Source organism: Canis aureus, chromosome 8 (genome assembly GCF_053574225.1).
Source record: "Canis aureus isolate CA01 chromosome 8, VMU_Caureus_v.1.0, whole genome shotgun sequence".
Taxonomy (NCBI): Eukaryota; Metazoa; Chordata; class Mammalia; order Carnivora; family Canidae; genus Canis; species Canis aureus.
The window spans coordinates 28,694,910-28,702,435 of record NC_135618.1 but is presented as its reverse complement, the minus strand read 5'-3'; the positions used below and the strand labels follow the sequence as shown (position 1 = coordinate 28,702,435).

At 43.2% G+C, this 7,526-nt stretch overlaps 1 pseudogene; it reads left to right on the top strand.

Moving 5' to 3' along the window:
• Nucleotides 1–4,488: 4,488 nt before the first annotated feature.
• Nucleotides 4,489–5,772, top strand: LOC144318054 (keratin, type I cytoskeletal 18 pseudogene; annotated as a pseudogene).
• The last annotated feature ends 1,754 nt before the right edge of the window (nucleotides 5,773–7,526 follow it).

The window sequence follows — 7,526 nt, the reverse complement described above, 5'->3', positions numbered from 1 at the left end:
ACCGCGGGATCACACCCTGAGCCGAAGGCAGACACTCAACCACTGAGCCACCCAGGCGTCCCAGATTATGCACCTAATCACATCCCTGATAAAAGTCACATTTCACAAAGAATTAAAAAATCATTCTCATTTCTCTGAGCAAGACTTCACTCGAATAATATTTTGATGTTTAATGAATCTTGGAAGCAATAGTTTCATTCATAGAATTATTATACATTGATGTATTTTAATGCAATATAAATGATTACTTTCTATGGTAGTGAAACTAGTAATTTATATTTCCATGTGATTCAACAGACCTGAATACCCTAGAATTATGAGAAACCTCTGGGTATGCGGATTCTTGCTCCCCAGAGTTGACACTCAAATTGTGCCAGAATCGATCAACTGGGGGCAGGCAGTATATGGTAGGAGCATGGATCCCATTGTGGAGGTGAGGCCCAGAACTGAGACTTGCTGTGACCAGCCTGTGTATCTGGTACACCCAGAAGTAGGCCTGCGCACTGAATTTCTGCATTTCAGAAATTCTGAATTTGAAATTTGAAATTCTGAATTCTGGAGCCTCTGAATTTCAGCATTTCCTGCATCCCTGTGCTTGTGCCTCACTGTCCTCGTCTACTCTCCACATACCACCAAGAACTGGGGTTCGATCCTGAGCACCAACTTTGCAGTTACCTATCCTGTCAGTCCTCTCCCTCAATCCTGTTCTCTCAATCTTTTGGCTGTGGAGGTGCATCAGGAATTCCCAGACAGACACGATACTCCCAGTCTTCCTGAATTTTATTTTAAGTAGTATAACTTTATATGTTGTTCAGTCTGGGTGTGGTAGACTGAACTGTGTGCCCCTAGAATTCATACGTTAAAGTCTTAACCCCTACTAACTCAGAAGTTGACTGATAAGTTTTGGGAGATAAGGCCTTTAAAGAAGTAATTAGGTACTAAAATGAGGCTACTAGAGTGGGTTCTGGTATAATCTGATCAGTGTCCTTATATGAAAAGGAGATTTGGGATGCCTAGTTGTCTTAGTCGGTTAAGTGTCCAACTCTTGGTTTCAGGTCAGCTTATGATCTCAGGGTCCTGGGATCAAGCCCCATGTGAGGCTCTGCACTTAGTGAGGAGTCTGCTTGTGGATTCTCTCTCCCTCTCCTTCTGCCCTTTCCCTCACTTACCTCTTTCACTCTCTTTCTCTAAAATAAATAAATAAATAAATAAATAAATAAATAAATAAATAAATCTAATAATAATAACGTACCAATTATGACTTTATATTACTCAGAATTAGTTCCAGATGTAAAGATAACGTTTATATTTAAACATCTCATATTATTGCTTACTGAGGAACTATGAGGACACTTCCCTTCACTGGAGATGCAGACTCTCCATGTTCAGTGCAGTGTCTGGCCATCTCAGGTTTTGGCCGTTTGGGGTGGCAGGAAGATTTGGTCAGTCAACCTTGAAACCAGTTGTTCACTTGCTTCTTGGATGATTGGTCCCTGAGATCTTAGCTTTTTCATGCCTCATCAGCTTCCCAGTAACTTTTTCAATACAAGTCATTAATTCATTCAACAAGTAAATGTCATAAGTTCACTGGCTATCTAGAAGATACTGATAGGTCTGGGGTTACACAATCGGAGGTAAACTGTTGTCCTCCCATTGTTCAGCTTCTCACGGGGGAACGAGCAAGAAAATTTATGTTTTTGGATGGTATGGCAATTGTCTTAATAGAACCACGCACAGGAAGCCCTACCAAATGCTTAGACTAGAAATGGGGTCGTTTTCCACTATGCCAAGTCTACCACATACTGATGGTTTAAAGAATAAGCTCATATATCCTCATGTTGCTTCATGGAAAGAGAATGATAATGTGTAAAGCTGGTTCATTAAGAAGTCATATAGACACATTATTTGAAGATATGGAGCTAAGCACTAGAACTAAAAATAGAAAAAGGTTCAAGTGATTGCCCCTAGGAAAAGAATGATAATGGAGAGGGGTAGAGCAGAGGGTTGGTGCTTTTCATTATATACCTTTCTGTTTACTTTTCTACTGTATGCATTCATTTGATAAAAATAAGAAAACTAACTAAATAGTTTAGCTCCTTCTTTTCAGTCCCTTCTTCGCCCCCATGGCTTCCATATCTACCCCTCAATTATTGGAATGGGAAACACACTGACTCAGAAGTTCCCTGGTCAATTGTGTACAATTCCATTCATTTCCACACATATTTGCTGCCTGCTTACTATTTGCCAGGCATTGGGGAAATGGTGATGGACAAGAGGGACATGGTCTTTGTTCCCAGGAACTTATACAGGTTGTAAAGATGAATATAAATAAGTCATTGTTTAAGTTTGTTCTCCTTTTCTTCTCTACATAAACAACTGAATCATATGATGATGACTATCATGCAGTCATCAGAAGTATGTGAGCAGTTAGGGAGACTTGAGCCCAGGGACCAAGCACCTACCACCACAGTGGAGGAGAGACCCAGAGATATAGTCACAAATACTAAATTATTGAACAGGACTATGCACAGTAAACAGTTTCCTGCCTTAGTAGACAGGATCATGGACAGTAGAGTGGGGCATGTAAGGGGAATAAGCTCTGGAGCCAGACTTTCTAGGTCAGAACTCCAGTTCTTCCATTTGTTAGCTGGAAGTATGGCCCTAAGTATGTTACCAAATCTTGATAGGACTATAGTTCTTCATCTCTACAAAGATGATAATAGTAGCTATCTAGTGGTTATACGATTTACTTACCCAAAACACCTGAGTGACTAGCAAAGTAAAATGTCCAACACATGTAACATTATTATTATGTATACCTACATGCTTAAAAGGATTAAAAATGATACTGATTATGGTTATTTTATATCCATATGTAAACTGTAAATTTAGAATTCATCACTCTTATCACATAACATATGATAATTCACCATTTATAAACATAACTACTAATTTGTATAGGGACACATGAATGGACAGAAATAGATCTGGGAAGATCTATATGACATGGCTGACAGTAATTCCCTCCTTGGAGAACTAGATCAGAGATAGCAAGAAGCCTTTAGCATTTTACCAAATATTTTATGATGAAAATATATTTGTGAATTAGAAGCAGTTGTTAAAAAAAAAAAGTCCTATTAAGAGAAATGCTGGCAACCAGTTGGAAACATAAAGGAAAATATATCTATATTCAGATGACATTTCCATATTCATCGATTGAGAACTTAGTTTGCACTAGGCACTGCTCTGGGTACTTTAATGTAAAAGTACATGTGGAGTTCCCCAATCTCTTGCAAAAGCTCATTTCCCTCGTATGTAGCTGGTATGGTATGAATTTGAAGTGGACCTTGTGCAATGGAGGCAGGTGGTTATTTGGCATGTCTAATCATGGCAGGCAGTGTAAGCAAGAGCATGGGGGTATAAGAGTATGAGAAATGTCCAGGAAACAGTAAGTAGTTGAGTTTGGACAGGTCGAAGAGTACTGGATAGAGAGTGGTGAGATATATATAAACTTGGAAGAGAAGGTTGGATTCAGTGTAGTGAGAGCTGCAAATGCTGGCAGAAGGTATTTGGCTTTATTTCTTTGAATGAATGGAACTCACTGAAGGATTTTGAGTAAAGGACTAGCACAATGTCTTAAGAATATTTTGGCAGCAGTGGATAGGTTGCATTCAAATAAGCTTCTTTATGGAATCTTAAATGGTCCGTGTAAAAGGCAATGAAGGCTTGACCCAGTAGATAACAGGGAAATTGGAAAAAGAGATAGATGGAAAACAACATGCAAATGATAAGACAAACTCTTCATTGGCTAAAAAGTTTCAAATGTTGGCAAGAAATATAGGGGAGGGGATTTACAGGCTACATCAGAGTTTTAAGGAGTACATTTTCAGTAAAAATTAAGTAGACGTAGAGATATCCAATGATGCCATTCACAGAAACAGGGAAGTCACCAAGAAGGCAACCTTAGATTTGTTTTGGAATATGTTGAGCTGACTTGCTGGATGGGCCTTGGAGCAGAACCAAGAGAAGAGCCATGTCAAGAGCCATCCGCCCCAAGAAGATAATCAAAGAGGTCAGCATGGGTAAGACGGTTGGCAGAAGGGTAGAAGAAGAGGATGATGACAGACTTGAGGAACGGTTTAATGGTGAGGATGTTGGAATAGTAGAAAAACTAGTGAGAGACAGAAAGTCACCTACAGAAGCAAGAAGAGAACAAGGGTCACGCTTTGAATGGATTCAAGGAAAAAGAGAATTCTAAAAAAGGGAGAAGTCAGCAGTATTCCACATAGCAAAAGAACTAAGGAAAATAAAGATGGAAGGATTGATTTCTTCTCTGTTACCAAAAATGCCTTAGTAAAAGGCAGTTAGAATAGCAGATGAGCCTGAGGGCGCTTGACACAAGTCACCACACATTTTAAAGGTGGATGGAGTTCCTGGCCGGAGCCTGAGTCCTGGCCTCCCGTGTCACCCTCTTACTCTCCGAACAGTATGAGCTCCACCACCTGCTCCTCCTTCTCTTCCAACTACCGGTCCCTGGGCTCCAAGCAGTCGCCCAGCCAGTGGGTTGGCCAACCAGCATCAGTGCGACCAGGGTCTATGCAGGCGTGGGGGGCTCGGGCTCCCAGATTTCCATGAAGAGAGAGCTCCACCAGCTTCAGGGGAGGTTGGGGGCCCGGCTGTGGGGATGGCCAGGGGTCTGGAGGGCATAGGGGGCATCCAGGGGGAGAAGGAGACCATGCAACATCTGAATGACCACCTGGCCTCCTACCTGGAGAGGGTGTGGAGCCTGGAGGCTGATAATCAGAGACTGGAGATGAAAATCCGGGAACACTTGGAGAAGAAGGGACCCCAGGTCAGAGACGGGAGGCATTACTTCAAAACCATCAAGGACCTGAGGGCTCAGATCTTTGCAAGTGCTGTGGACAATGCCCGTATCGTTTTGCAGATTGACAATGCCTGGCTTGCTGCTGATGACTTCCAAGTATGAGACAGAGCTGGCCATGCACCAGTCTGTGGAGAGTGACTCCAGGGGCTCCACAAGGTCATTGATGACACCAATGTCACTTGGCTGCAGCTAGAGACAGAGATCAAGGATCTCAAGGAGGAGCTGCTCTTCATGAAGAAGAACCACGAGGAGGAAGTAAAGGGTCTACAAAACCAAATCACCAACTCTGGGTTGACGGTGGAGTTGGATGCCCCCAAATCTCAGGGCCTCAGCAAGATCATGGCAGATATCCGGGCCCAGTATGACGAGCTGGCTCAGAAGAACCGGGAGGAGCTGGACAAGTACTGGTCCCAACAGATGAAGGAGAGCACCACAGTGGTCACCACACCGACCGCTGAGATAGGAGAAGCTGAGATGACCCTCACAGAGCTGAGATGTACTGCCCAGTCCTTGAAGATCAACCATGAACTCAATAAGAAACCTGAAGGCCGGCTTGGAGAACAGCCTGAGGGAGGTCAAGACCCGCTACATGACGCAGATGGAACAGCTCAAGGGGGATCTGCTGCACCTGGAGTCAGAGCTGTCCCAGACCTGGGCAGAGGGGCAGCGCCAGGCCCAGGAGTATGAGGCCCTGCTGAATGTCAAGGTCAGGCTGGAGGTTGATTGCCACCTACTGTTGCCTGTTGGAAGATGGGGAGGACTTTAGTCTTATTGACGCCCTGGACAACAGCAACTCCTTGCAGACCATCCAGAAGACCACCAACCGCAAGATCGTGGATGGCAAGGTGGTGTCTAAGACTAACGACACCAAAATTCTGACACGTTGAGGCAGCAGAAACAGGGTGCCCTTTGAGGAGCAAGAGGCCAATAAAAGGTTCAGAGGTCTAAATAAATAAATAAATAAATAAATAAATAAAATAAAGGTGGATGGAAAATGTGAAGAACTCAGAAAAAAGATAGTAAAAGGCCAGAAACAAAATGAAAACAAGGCCATGGCTACATGGAAAGCCGAATGAACACCCAGAACAGGGACATTTTTCTTTGACCCATGTCCCAGAAGGCCTTGTTAAGGAGTATATGTTGTAAACACTATACCTCAAACCACAAGTCACATAAACCAACCATTCTGCAGTGGAATGTGTGTGGGAGGTGGAGTAGATTTCCTTTAAAAACATAGATTACATCCTTCTTTGGCTCAATCACTTTCGATAGCTCCTTGCCTCACACACAATCCTTTCTAAACTTCTTATCTTGACATTTAAGAGACTCGGTAAGTTGGGTCTGTCTCAATATTATTTTTCACTGTTTCTCAAAAGAAGTCCAGGCTGATCTACTCAGTCTCCCCAGATTTCTTCTTAGTCCCTCATCTGCACCTTTGCTCGAACTATTTTCCTTACCTAAAATCTTCCTCTTCTCTCTGCTGCTCTAGTCTATGAAACACCTAATGCTCAAAGAAGTCAAGTGCCATCTTCTCTGTGCAGTTTTATTATTCAATTTCTGTAACATTTATTTTGGGGTTAATCCATACATAGATGTTATCTCCAATTATTCGGCATTATACCTTCTTTGGATTATAAGCTTCACGAGGCAAAAAAATTTATTTGAGAAGCACCTAGTATAATACTATTTTCAAATCAAGGCTTTTATTTATTTTTTTAAGATTTTATTTATTTATTCATGAGAGACACAGAGAGAGAGAGAGAGAGAGACAGAGACAGAGAGAGACACAGAGAGAGGCAGAGACACAGGCAGAGGGAGAAGCAAGCTCCATGCAAGGAGCCTGACGTGGGACTTGATCCCGGGTCTCCAGGATCAGGCCCTGGGCTGAAGACGGTGCTAAACCACTGAGCCACCAGGGCTGCCCATTGAGACTTTTATTTAAAGTAGGTTCCCTGGGTGGCTTCCTTCAGGGCTTGAAGTCATGACCCTGAGACCAGGACCTGAGCTGAGATCAAGGGTCAGATGCTCCATTGACCAAGCCACCCAGGTGCCCTCAAATTGAGTTTTTTTTTTTAAGATTTTATTTATTTATTCACAAGAGACACAGAGAGAGAGAGAGGCAGAGATATAGGCAGAGGGAGAAGCAGGCTCCGTGCAGGGAGCCCAATGGGGGACTCGATCCTGGGACCCCAGGATCATGCCCTGAGCCAAAGGCAGATGCTCAACCACTGAGCCACCCAGGCATCCCAAATTGAGGGGTTTTTAAGTTGAAGTATGTAAGCATGTAATTTGATGAACATCAAAAAACATATCTATCTAAGCACCGCCATACCAACCAGGGTAGAGAGCATTTGCAGCGTGGTATTTTGTGCCAGGTAAGTGCTCAGTAGATACCAGGCTTGGCACAGAAAGGAGTAGGCAGGACCAGGAGGATGAATCTTGAGCTTGAGGTCTATCCAAAAGTGTTGGGTCATCTGAGATCACATGAAGTGAAAAGTCAAATACTGAGGTTGGAGTGGGGGGTGATGGGGACAGGGGGCAGGATTTAGTAAGTCCAAGCAGGTTGGGATTGTCCTATCATGGGCTATGCAGACAAAGTTCAGAAACCAACAGGCAGCAGGGAAGGCGAGAATGCTGGGGT